Source organism: Lates calcarifer, linkage group LG15 (genome assembly GCF_001640805.2).
Source record: "Lates calcarifer isolate ASB-BC8 linkage group LG15, TLL_Latcal_v3, whole genome shotgun sequence".
NCBI lineage: Eukaryota > Metazoa > Chordata > Actinopteri > Centropomidae > Lates > Lates calcarifer.
Genome location: NC_066847.1, coordinates 7,840,797 through 7,855,288, shown reverse-complemented (window position 1 = coordinate 7,855,288; position 14,492 = coordinate 7,840,797).

The following is a 14,492-nucleotide window of genomic DNA, read 5'->3' as shown; positions in this document are numbered from 1 at the left end:
AAACAATATCCTGATTTGCGAGGATGTTTCACAATGTAAAAAGATGCATGGTAAAAAAGACATTTTCTCTCTTTCTGAAATCTCTCCCTCAGTCCTCTCACCCATGCTGAGAGGCTAATGTCTTCCTCTCTGATTTCCAAGTCTCCTCTCCCTATGTGGCCCAGAATGATTCAGCAACACGACAGTGATCCAATATGAGGAACAAAAAGCTCATTTTTTTCCTCATAAAAACAGCCATTACACTAATTTTGTAATATGCTGTTGTAATTTGCACCTTAATGCCATTACTATGAGCTCAGATTTGTAATATCACCACCGTTTGCATTTTATAGATTGATTTTAAGTAATAAGTATTTTGAGATACATCTGATTTTGATATGTTGTAGAAAATTGAAATTTGCTCTGCTCCGATGGGATCATATTTGATTGAATGAGTTCACACAAAAGAATGAATATACAGTATATTCTTAAATCTAATATCTTAAACTAATCTTGGTGACCACTGGGAGGCAACCAGCATGATAAGCACCAGAAATAAAAGACCAGGCATACCTACTGTAAAGCTAGGCTTTGTACAGCAGAAGTTTCCCAATCAATCTCTCTGAAAAGATGTGTCATGATACTCAGGGCCTCTATTTATGTCCTAAGATAAGTGGGTATTTACAACTGTACTTGTCAGAACAGTTTAATTATTTTTTAAAAAAGTTCATATTCAACAGGGCAGGTTTTTGACAATATGGATTCAGTTTGAAAATAACTCCCACATAATAAGTTTTTGCCTCAGTATCATCAAAATCAAAAATGCAAAATCCCTGCAAAATACATTGTGGAACAGAGGCTATTCCTCCTTAGCTCCATTAATTGCATTGCAAAAATGCTGGCTGGGCCCTTGACCCTGATGATTATCTGTGGAAAGCAAGTGGTATAATAACTAGCCTCTTGACAGCATTTCATATGTACTGTCTTATTTGAAAGTGCATGAGCCACACTTTTAAAGCAGAAGAGGATAAAAAACAATGAATGCAAGCTGTAGAAATGGTTGGATATTATTTGGTCTTTAAAAGTTGACGAGTCTTCTGTAGAGTTTTCAAGCAGATTTTTACTTCCAAAAAAGTGGAGGAAAAACTTCTCAAATTGTCAGCCTGAAAAATATGAGTCAAATGTGATATTTTAGGCTTTGAATGTGAATGTTGTTGTTGTCAAGTGCAGCACACATGTAACTATTTGTTTAAAGCTATCACGTCTGGTAGACAGTAGCAGGAACAGACAGCTGTGTGTCACTGAACGTGCAGTGTAGTTTACAGTTTGTTGTGTCCTCAGCCTTATTAAGGATTTCTCAGTACAGTCTCAGTCACCTGCACAGGCCACCATCCCCTTTTGCTGAAATTTTACAAATCGACCATTGTCATACGCCACATCTCGGGCTCTGAGCCTGTAGAAACGACACAGATCGATGGTACTCTCCCATCAGTGTCTCCAGCTTGCCAGATGGCTGGTGGGCTTCAGTCTCCTGACATTCATCAGTGTCTTGCAGTCAGATGCTCCCACAGCAGTGCCCTGACCCTGGGACTGGTCCAGCAGACTAGTCTCTCTTGCTCTTCCATGGGGGCCAGGAGGGCTTGGTCTAATGATGCCACCAAATGAGGTTCCATCACCTGGGAGCAGTTGGAAATTTGGCCAATATGGCACAGCTTTTCCATACAGCTGTGCAACTCTGTCCCCCTAGTTGGTGTGGTGAATGCATTTCATGGACGAGAAATGAAGGAAATTCAGATAGTATTTTCAAGGCTTGCACAAACCCCATTAAGCAATTATACTTTGTGCTCTCAGCTGCCCCTTAGCCTCAGTTGCATCACCCAGATGTTATCATCATGGGGACGCATAGGTGTAAAATACAACAAAATATAACAGCATCCTCATGACCTGGGTGGTGTGTTCAGTGTCATGGAATCTCATGTTCTTCCACCGTCACCTCTGTCCACAAGTGCTCCTCTAAAAGGGAAAAGCAATTGTCCCACTAAGTGATTTTCTCTGACTCCCCGGGGTGATAAAATGCACTTTGAAGCCACCCACAGATGCTTGTCCCTAAAACACCCGGCAATTCGCAACTGTGGCTTTGACAAGCAAGCTTTTTTCTCAACAAGTAAAGTGAAAGTCTTTTCTAATGGACCCAACATCACTGCCGTGGAAACCAACAAGCCCCACGGCACCACCAAATGAGCCTTGTGCAACACTGGAGAGGGAAATAAATGTCACAAAAATGTAATTTCACCTCTCATGTAAAGGGCTCTCCTGGCTCCCACTCTCGATACCTACTGGCATGTTATTTGTAGTGGTGCAATTCCATAAAGGTTCCACATAAAATGCTAGTTCTGTTAGTTCTGCATCAGTGCTCTACCTAAATTGGATGATTTGTAAATTGACTTAATACCTTATTTCTTTGAAAATGATCAAAGATGAAATGAACATAACATCATGCTATCTCCATAAGAGGGCTGTGTTATTGCTTATTTTAATAAGTGAGTGTTCTACTGATTATTCTCATAATTGATGAAGTAATTGGATGAGATCATTATATTTATATACGAATTTACACTTTTTAAAAGAACTCTAAGAAGACCATGTCCTTAAAACCCTCTGTTGTTAATTTACTGTTGCAGGACAAAATAGTGGAGTCACTCATACTGTATGTGCTTGGATGGACTCAGGCCCATCATGACCATGAACAGGATAATTGGATGGAGGAGGATAGATGGATGGACAAAGTACCTAAAGTAATTAAAATACTGCCATAAAAACTGGGGATGCAGTCATACTTTTTCTACCAATATCGATTCTGATATCTGATCCCTCTGTGAAAACTGAAACTTGTTTTTTTCTCTTTTTCCTAAACTATGAAACTCATTCAGTAATTTTTATTAAATTGATAAGTAACATGAGGACAGGGTGTCAAGTGGCAAAAACTGAATTGGTGGCCTACCATTACTACATGAGTGATAGTGACATTTACAAAGAAACTGCAGTTAGTGTGGATCCTTTTGACATGATGTATTGCTTCATAAGGTTAATATTAGCATCAGTGCAGATGGAGCATCAGACTGGTGCATCCTTAATAAAAATATAAACTACAAGAATATGACTCATCTCATGACATGTTTGAGTGTTGTTTCAGTGGGAAATGCCACTGCTGTTCTGCTAGTTTAATATTACACCATAGCATGACACTGATCCACTGACAGATAACCACTGGCAAACACAAACTGTCTTAGGCAGCTGTAATTTAGGTAAACACTAACTATAACTAAGTGCTAGCCCTTAACACACAAATTAGTGTCACAAGATAAAATATTGTCATATTGTGGACAATTGGTTGCCTCACTTAGCATGCTAAGAACATTTCTGTCCTCCTTACGTAGCAGGTGCAGAAGCAGGTTTCTATCTCTCCTCACATAATTAGGAAACAGCTTACCCAGGTACTGATAATGCCGGTGCCAAGCTAATCTATAATTATCAACCAGACAGGGTGTGCTGCTTGTACACTCAAAAGTGCAGAAACCATTATTTTTACCCAAAGCATCAAAGACGCTAAACAGAGGGAGAGAAAAGGGGAGATATGTATTTGGATCAAATTGATTTTATTCTTTTGTATGAATATCAAGGTTTCATTCTTTCTCGTTTTTTCCCCTCACTCCCCATGGTAGCGTGTATTCATTGGGACTGCTGTTCCGACCAGATAAACAGGTTTTTTTTGTTTATGGCAATTATTGCCTGAGGATTGTTTTGAATGTGACTTGACTGTCAATGAGGAAGCAAGCAGGAGGGAGGGGAGACGTGATGAGAGGGAATTTAGACCAACCGCCAGAGTGCATTCTGTTGCAGCTCAAGGGAACATCTGCTATGGATATGGCTGCTAGATATGGAAGTTGTATAGAATGTAGAAATACACATGTTCCTATTGTGCTCCATTATAATGTTTACTATTAACAGTTGCAGAGCGGTTCTGGTTTACAGTGTAATTCATCTAATTTGAGTTGCTAGAATATACCATTGGTGCACAGGAGTGCTGAAAACGATTTGTTAACAAAGCTGCTTGTGTAAACAGAAAGTAAATGAATAACTTGATGTGTCTTTAAAAAAATAATACTTACAATAACCTAATTCATGATGCAAACAGGAGAGTGTGAGGCATGTTGCAACTTGTAGTTTTGAGCAGAAAGCACACTGAACACTTTAATTCTTCTACGTTATTGTTGCAAGCTTGAGAAGTTTCTACCGTTAAGAGTCCATCACTCTTAGTGGGATTCAGGAATTATGTTTTTTTCAGCTTGACAGCTTATTCCACCACACCACTGCCATGAGTTGTTTCCATAATGCATATGATATAGTGAGATCTGAGCATCAGAACATACTTTTGGACATTGTTGTGAATGTATACACTTTGTAGAAAATGAAAGAAAAGGACACCCCCACTAGGATCTAGCTTTGTATTTGAGAATGCCATGTCATGTGTTCAAGCATTTGCATAATTGTTTAATTAGCAAGCAGAACAGAAATGCTAGAGTGTTAAGCACAGATGATGAGGGATATCTACAGGGAGCGTAGTCTCATAGAGAAAACTATTTGCAGGACCAAGCCATTATTAAGCCATTATTATTGAAGATATTGGTTCTGTTAATTTATTTTTCTTCATTTTATTTGTCTCTGTCCCTGTCATCTTGAGTTATTTTATTTGAGATTAACACTAACAAATAATGATATAAAATTTTGAATTCTAATTATTAAAATAGGCTTCATAGTTACTTGTCATTTGTCTGCAAACAGCCCTGTTATTGGCCCAAAAAGCCAGTAATTACCTTTTCTTTTCAAGCTTGAATGACCAAGACCTTGTTTCGGAGACATCATTAAATGAGAGTAGTAAACAGTTGTTTTCCCTCGCCATCAGTGTAATTTCTGCAGACTGTATATTATCACTTGTGCTGGGAAAGGGATTGGAAGGCAGGCATTGGTGACCTCAACAAGGTCATGAGAGAAAGGCTTTCCCCAGAGATAGAGCCTGAAGGCGGTTCTGGGTTGTATTTGCATATATTAGCTTCAGCATTGTGCATCTAGTGCAGCAGCGTGGTCACCCATTGTCTCATGTTATAGTACAGGGTGGAAATGATTGTGATATGTTCACCTTGGTGCAGCTTTGTCATTACTTTAAGCACTGTATGTCTCTATCTGTGTCAACAGGCTGCACATTTGAAACAGTCAATGTCTAAATTACCACCTGAGTCAAAGACACTGAAAATGTAAATGTGACCATGTTCATACTCATGAGAATAAATGTGAATTTAAATTCTTAAAATTATATTTAATCAGTGATAGAAATCACTTCCCCTGTATTATACTGCTGACCTGCACAGGTACCCTGCCTCTTGCCCATTTTGTTTCCAGCCCCCACGACCCTCAAACGATAAGCAGTATAGCTAATGGTGGTTAAAAACCATTTAATTGAAAGAGGTTTTAGAGGTTCTATGGGCATACAATGCCATTGTAAATTTGAGTAGATGCTTATATAATGTAATTGTTTTGAATTTAAACAAGGAACCTTTTGACAGTAGTATCTAGTAACAGCTAGATGGTGCGCTGCTATAAAAATCCCTTCCTTTTGGAGTGGGAGTCTTTTCACTGAGATATTTAAAGGTCTCAATTCTATGTGTGGGCTCTTCTAGCTTCCCTATATCGCTTCATTAATTGAACTGTTGTAGTCATTCATCACCTCAAACTATTTGACCTGGCCCGAGTAACACACTAGCTCATTTCCACTCCGCCTCTCAGGAGTGGCACTCTGCAGGCAAATGGAAAAGACAACAGATTTTACTTTCTCGCTTTGCTTTCACACCATTGTGTGCTCTCATACAGTTATTCAGAGGTCTTTTATTCAAAGGCCTTTTTAGCTAAAATACAGTAACATTATGATGAACAAATGTGGCTTTTAGAGTAGTTTCCCTGACTCTTCAGTGCCAAGATCAAGACCCGTATTTATTCATTTTGAATAATTAATGTTTGAAAAGTTAGTCGTCAAAGCCTTTGTGACATATATTAATAAATCCTTGTTATCTGGGTGCTTGTAAAGAGCTTCACATGTTTGATAAATGATCAGGAAGAGCCTTTAAACTAATTCTTGACACTCAGCAATAATTAGATAGAAAACACATCATTAAATCAGCATGTATCCCCGACATTTGTCAACCTGTCAGGACACAGCGAGTGCTGTCGCAATATGCATAATGTGGAAGCCACAAACCTGCCTGAGCAAACCCTGCAATCAGTCAGACAAAAACGAAACATAGTTTTTGTTCATGATGATATTTCATAATATTTTGATTGATTTGTCCAAAAAAAAAAAAAAAAAAAAAACACCCATTCCAGAGCATTAGGTCTTTATATCAGTATTTTGTGATGAAAAATCAGCCGTAGTTTGCATGAAACTCATTGACAAAAAGCAGTGGAATACATGCAATAACATAATTAGCTAAAATCATTGATTTGCTGTTAAAGAATGATTGTGAAAGAATGACTGTACCACAAAAGAAGCCTTAGGCCATATGAATGTTAAATTAAATGCCGTACTGATTTATATTCCAACGCAATTACTGTTGAACTGAATACAGAATTGCTTATTACATTTTCCCTCCATTTTACCCCAATCTGGATGAATATAATAATGTCACATTAATGCTGTGACATTTAATCAACAAGGGACACTCAGTGTTATGAATTGGATAAACAGTTGCATTTCCTATTTCCCAAAAAGGCAAGTGCCTGCACTCCTTAGAAACAGTCTTGACAATTTGTATTTACATGAACCAATTCAATAACGGCTGGGCAGGGAAATGTCAAGATATATCAGTAAAATGTTGAAATGTGTTTTGAGAGGCACAGATGTCAGGATGTTCATATTTAAACACCCTCTTTGCACTCTTGGCTCTCATGAAGCTGATGTACATTACTAACTGACAAATGTGACCCGCTGATTTCGCTGGTACAGTAGTAGTGGAGTGTGTGAGTAGCTAACATTATTTCCTCAATCCCAAGCCTCTGGGATGCTTTGCTGGGCTTTGTGGCTGTAATACCTGGAAGCTGAAAGTGAGGCTATAGCACTCACTACTGGTGGCATTTCACTATAAGCCAGAGGCAGACCACAGGCTTTCCTTGGGGGATTTGCACCGGAAAAAATGAGACAGACTGGTTTGCAACCCCTGGAAGTGGCAGTAGAACAGAGTGAAATGCTGCCATGGAAAATCTATCACCTTACTCTTTGCAATGCATGTCATACAGTTGTGCAGAAATTGCTTGTGGTCAGGGAATTGTGGCTTGCATAATGATCCCCTCTCTTTTTCTCTCTGTCTTATTCTCCATCACTCAGTCTTGTTTCTTTTCTCTCTCTCTCTCCCATTCTCTACTCTTAACACACACACAATTGCATACTCTCCAAAGCTGCTCCAGTGCCATATTTATTTTCAATGTCACTGAAAAACGCTGCCTTTTATTAATATTATTTCTTAAATTCTCTCGAGCTCAAACTTCCTGCAAAGCTGATAACGACTGTCAGTGGAGCTGCTGCTGTTGACATTTGGTGAGCAGCACAGCCCTTGCTTTAATTCTGTATGCCTGTGTAATGACAGTGTGCAATATCACCACCAGAATGCTGACTGGTTGGTGTATGTCCACAGAGGGTGGAGGGGCGTGCTATATCACCAGGAGACAGGCCAGAATCGCAGCTGCTGAGCTGCCCAGATTGCATCAGCATAGAGCGGACTAAATCCTATCAGACAAGTCAGTGGAGGGAGAGGAGTCCGTCGTCACCGTGCTGAAGGAAGGGAAAGTGAAAGCTAATGAACAGAAATCAGGTCACAGTGGAGCAGAGACAATTTAGAACAGATGTGTTGAAGAAAAGTCAGAGGAAAGGGTGATAGATGGGCGGAGGCTGAGAGAAGGTACAGAGAAGTCACTGAGTACGGATGTTGCAAAAAATGCAGACCTTTATCAATGAAAAACATTAATCGAATACTATGTCACTGTAATCCTTAGCAGTAATGTCAGACCATGTTGTGTGGGTATCTTATATCTTATAGCCTCTGTAGGATTCAGCATACAGCGCTTGCTTCTCTACCAAATGTCAATAAAGTGTATTCCAATTTGGGAGAGCAGAAACCAGTCTGTCATTGATGACTGCCATTAATTTGTATCCTGTTTTTTTTAATTATGGGTAATCAACATAGCAATCGTCTCTGTCAATGAGACAGGAGCAGAACTCCCCACTAACTGCAGCTGTCAGCCTGCTCAGTGTGTGCTTTGAGCATGGGCAGGTTAATGAACGGCATTGATCAAATATGCAGTCCTCTCCTTCGCTGAAATCTCCAATGGACTCCAATACTAGCGTAGGCCTAATTTCACAGTCTGCAACAGAAATTTTCAACACTAAAAGCACTATGTCGTCATGTGGAGAGATGTGTCAGTGCAGTAGTCTTTTATTTCATTTTATTTTAGAATCACTCAACAGTGTTTTAGTTAATGTTGTTTTCCCTTCTTTTGTAAAGTCCACTGTTTACTACCTATCACAGATGGTTGACAATGGTAAGAAATCTTAGCTGAAGATGGATGACGCAAGTTGATGACGGGTTTTTTTTTCTATTTAGCCCTTTGATTCACCAGGCATTTGCTGCATTATCTGACATGCCTCAAAATTTGTATTATACAATCTGACACAGATTATGACCAAGATTTGACTAGACCCAGCTCGCAGTGTGACATGAAATGAACCTGCTGATTGCTGATGCTGCACAGTGTCCTTGAAGCTCATGTGACGTTGCGTATTTACCATGCTGCTCTCATTTGCATATCCCTGCTCCCCTCACACAATTACAGCCTTACCATACAACACCATTATCTTTTCATGGTGTGTTAAAATGATCATATCTTGAGTTTTAAAGATTACTTTGGCTCCAATAGGTAGCAAGCTTGCAACTGAGAGGAAGAAAAAAGTTCTTCCAAATCTGAGGCTATCCAAACATGCTTTTGTGTTTCTGTCTGAGAGAGAAACAGAGAGAACAAGCGTACTGTTTGTGATGCAAAACATCATAACGTGGCTTGTAACTCACTCACAAGCACATGAATTAATTAATTCATGATAGCAGGCGCCAGATTTTCCAGCTGTTCGTTCATTGTCAGTTCCACACATGCCAACATGTACCTCTTGAAGGAAAGGAAAGGAACGGCTGCGGCAGTCTAAATGTCGCCACCTAGAGGCAAAGAAAATAAATAGCTGCTGTAATTTAAACCCCATTCACCAGTTGCTGCTGGTTGGCGTAAAACGCATCACTAGAGGTGTGTCAGTGTAGGAATGTCACTACAGACACTAGATTTAAAAATACAGAGAGGTTTAACTGGCGCTGATAGGCTTAATCAGCATTGTAACCTGCAACATGTTATGGAAATGAAAATGATTAGTAAGAAATATTAATCACTAACATTATTGAGTCAAAATATAGGTCATGTATCAATAATTCACCAAATATTAGCTTGTGGGGATTTCATTGTTTGTTTTATTGATATAATTTGTTAGTTCATTCTTCTGTCATTCATTTATTTTTCATCCTAAACATCTGTTAGCTGAGATTCAAGCTTTTCCAGGCACCTAAGGGAAAATCAAGCGTCACTTGTCTGTAGAAACAGTTGGTGGTCCCACAGATAAACAACTGATGTGATTGTGATGTGATTTCTGTGGTCTAAATATTCAGCACCAAGGACAGAATTTACTTAACCTACCTTGCTAACTTGTTTGTTGTTTTCCTTTGGCCAAGTGCATGTGTGAAGCTGCTGGCACTGTGGCTCTGCACTTGTATGATATTGGCTGGGCCTGATTTCAGGTGTTTCGCATCAATGACACTGTGTGTCCTTGTTTGCTAGTGCTGCACTGCACCCGCTGCTTTCTGGATCTCATTCTCAGCATGCTAATGCCACACTGACACCGGTGCCTCCACCTGAATATATTTTGTTTTGCATCAAATAATCACACTTTTTTAATTATTATTTGTTCAGTAATACTTCTTCCAAGACTGTGATCAAGACTGCATCAAATTCACTAAATATCTGAGACGACACTAACACACATTGAATTTAGTAATTATATGATAAACCCTCTCACTAAAACATCAGTTTGCATTTTTTTCTTTAAAAAGTGAGTTACCATGATCCTGTTGCACACTTGCACATTTGAATCCCCAGGGTCTCAGTAATGAGGGCACCTATTGATCACTTTCTGAATAATTCACCATCCCGTTCAATTAAACATGTTTTTCATCACCGCTCAAAGCCAGCCAGACAATAATGGATCTGAGATTAGACAGCTCTGTATCTCCCTCTATGTTCTGTTTAACTTAATTGTCAAGTATTACTAAATGAACAGCATCCATAAAAAGGACTCTCATCACCTTATTAGTTGTTTTAATTTTTTATGATAAATTATCTTTGCGCAACACACCCCTTCTTAAGACTACAGTACTTACCTGCAAGAAGGAGACAGCAGTCCCCAAAAGCACTTAACAGTTTACACTTGATACTGAACAGAGATATTTTACAGGCTACAGGTCAGTTAGCTTTTCTCCTAACAAATACATGTATACAATCCATTGCATGCCATTTAATGCATGCATTTATGTAGGCATTAGTAGTATAATCTAAGTCTGCTGATTATTTTGTGATGAATTCTTTTTAACTATAATGCTATGATATAATATTGGCTACTATTTTAACTGGCCAGCTGTCCAAAATCTGAAAAATCCCATTTTGTATCATATATCACAAAGAAAAGCATCAAATCTTAACATTTGGGAAGCTGAAACTGGTAGATATTTGGTATTTTTGCTGAAACAATAAATCAATGATCAAAATGCCAATACATTTTTGATGATTCATTAATCGAGTACTCATTTCAAACTGAAATATGGTGTAAAATTGAAACATCTGGTTAGATGAGTATTTTAGTGTTACTTAACAGCAAAGAAAAATTCATGGTGCACATGTTTTTGTCTATGTTTTTGCTACACAGTCTCTTTAAATAATGATGGTCTATACCAAACACAACAGCAGTTTAGCTTACATGAGTCAAAAATCATAAGTGAGATGATGACAAAATATTCAGTGACAAGAACAGGAGTGCAGTCAAATATGAGAAATAAATCAATTCTGCTTCTGGTGGAGAACAGAGCCAAGTGAACAGTCTTGTGATGGGCACCTGGGGATGTGATGTCATCGCTCAATATCTACGTCTGATGATGAACAGGGAGTTTTTCTCAGCGCCTCCTCTGTCGATTATCACACGGGCTCACCTTGTCTTTTCTGTGACGCAAGATCGATTCAAAAACAGCATGCGCATTTTGCAATAACCCAGCTCTCATTCAAATCATTATGCTACATGAGTGGTTTGGACTTAATTTCTAAATTAGCACCATGACAACCCTCAGCCTCCTGAGAAGTACATTGCTGCAACGACAAGGTTTTTCATGTAAACACCCCCCCCAACCATTTGTGTAAGGGATGTATCATTGTGTGGCAGTACACATAATGACTTCTGCTTTTCTTCAGCACTTCTCTTACTGCACAGAGAGTCTGATGGAAAATCTCAGAGCAGCCGAAGAGAGCAAAATCAATAATCTATTCTATTTAATGGGCTGGAGTGTCACAGTAACGAGATAGGAGTGGATGAGGCGAACCGTCCATTGCCAAATCTTAACAGAAGGTTGCACACAGAGACTCTCTTTCTCTTCCCATCTTTCTGCCTCTCTGTCTCCTTCCTGTCATGTGCACAGTTACACATATGTGCGCCCTCTCCCTCTCTCCCTTTTCCTGCACACACCAAAACACATACACAAATGCACAAAAACGCACACTCCACTTAGAATAATTGTACCCCAATTTATTTGTCATTTATAACTTTTATTTATGAATAGCATCAATTCAGTGTGATGTTAAGATTTCCCATTCTCTTAATCTTTGCTGTGCTTCAGCTTCAGTATATAAAATGCTTATCATCCACTAAATATTTCAGAGTACTGAGATACAGTATTAACTTTCGCTCATTACACAGAAGCACCCATATTTAAAAAGGTCTGGCAGCCTCTGTTTATCTCTTTTGTCCCACTGAGTTTAAATAGCAAAACACTAGCTGTTCTACTTTGCACTGACTTGTATTGCCAAACTCACACATAGGAGATGATTTGAAAGACTTTTGACTTTGATGCCTGTTTTCCCCACGCTGCGCTCTCCTCTACCCATCAACGTTTCAGCATCGACTTCTAAATTAATCTCTGTGATTAAGCTATACAGGAAGGTGACGGTTTCATTCCTTGTACTACATACAGAAGATTTAGCTGTAGTGTTTCTCTGTCGCTGTAACTTGGCAGGCAATATTGGCAGCACAATGATTTCATACTTGCCTGATGGAAATTGGAAATCATATTCTGAAACAACGGTATTGTCTGCTGGCTTTTCTGAATGCAGTCTGCTATAGAGCAGCGTGATAGGAGTTTCAAACACCTTCTCCTCCCACACAAAGCCTGTTAGTGCTATTTGTGGACACCTTGACCTTTAGTAGATATTTCTGTCTTGTGACGTTTGAATTACAGTATGTTTTTTGAGGCCACTACTGGATGATATGAAGTCTCAATAATTACTACTTAGTTATTACGGAGAATTCAAGTGAATAAGTTGGCAAACCACAAATAACATGGGTAACTCTGTTTACCTATTAGTAACACTGAAATAAAGTGTCAAAATCCTGAGTTGTTTCCAAGGAAATTAATGGGTTGTTAACATCTATTTCCTGAATAACTCTCAAGGACTAATATAGTCAGGCTGCAACTAACAATTATTTCCAGGTCCAGTAGTTTCCCGGACACCAAAATGAAATCTTCAGATTTATTATTATTTCAACCATCTGTAATGCCAAAATATTCAGGAGAGGGAATAGGTGAAAATTTGGCATTTTAGCTTTATAAATGATAATCAATCAATTATGAAAGTAGTCTCATATTGATTTTTTATTTATTGACTAATCAATTAATCAACTAACCAGTTTTAATACATAAAATATGAAATATAGAAAATTATATCTAACTTGAGAACAGACAGCTAGATATGTTAATGAATCAGAGAATTACAGTTTTCTATCTGGTGGACAACCTGGAATAACAACACCTTTGTTTCTCAACTATCTCAAACATATGTTGACATTTTTCACCGGTCATCATGTGGCGATATACATAGGTACATGTGATAAGATATGACTGAACAGCCAATTCATAGTTAGGGCTCTACATCCTATTTTCCCGTACACAACTGACAAATACCACCTGGGTTTTTATTCAAAACCTTTACTGAGAACCATTAATTCATGAATGTCAGGGGCCAGAGGCAACAGAATTCTCAGAGAATTGTCATTTTCAAACCACATTTACATTAATATTCACGTCCATATGTCATGTTCACGTCCATGTGTCACTGAACCTACTTTGTGCCCCAGACGGTAACTGATAAAGGGAGGAGAGGTGTAAGACGTTCATGCCGACAATTGAGTGAAGGAGGGAGAATGTGCAGAGGGTTGAGTAAAGGAATGAATAAAGAGGTATAGATGATGGAGAGGGAAAGGAGGGTTGGTTAAGAAAGTTGAGACAAATGTAGTATAATCAGCTGTGTGAAAAGGTAGCTCATTGTATAAACCCAACATGTTTGAGTTTCCACATTCTGATTACCCCCTCTCTCCCCTTAAGTACCATAACCAAATTATTTTTATACTATTTTATCTTCACTTTAGTTGGTGTGTGGAATTAATGGCTGATGCAACAAACCCACAGCCTTGAAATCACTGAGTCCAGACTTCAGATACATAGGGATCTGTACTCTGATTCAAAGTAACACTCCACCCAAGATCTATGTTTTTGCTGTTAACGGTGGAAGGTATCAAAACATCCATGGAAACTTCTCAAAACTCTCCTGCAGTGTTCTACTGTGCTGAAATGTATTTGGGATAAAAACACTGCATGGTTAACTGTTTGAATAGTGTAAATCCACATGGTACACACCTTGGCTTTGGAACCATGCTTTTGTACATTTTGGTATTATTAGGGAAAGCAAAAGAAATGCAGTAGATGACATCATTATAATTCAGTTTAATGTAAAATTACAGCCCTCAAATGCTGTAACAAAATAAAATGTCAGAAATGCTCCACCATTATTAAGACTCCAACCAGCAAACATAAAGCATAATGGGAAAAATGCCCATGAATACATGTGCTGTGTCTTTATAATTTGTTTACATCGACCATTTGAGTGTAGTTAGTAATGCTAGATGTCCATTCACCAGTAGTGATAGCAACTGCACTAGCAGCAGATAATTCCAATAGATAACAGCGGCTTGTGTTTGTTTAAACAGGCTGAATGACTGATGC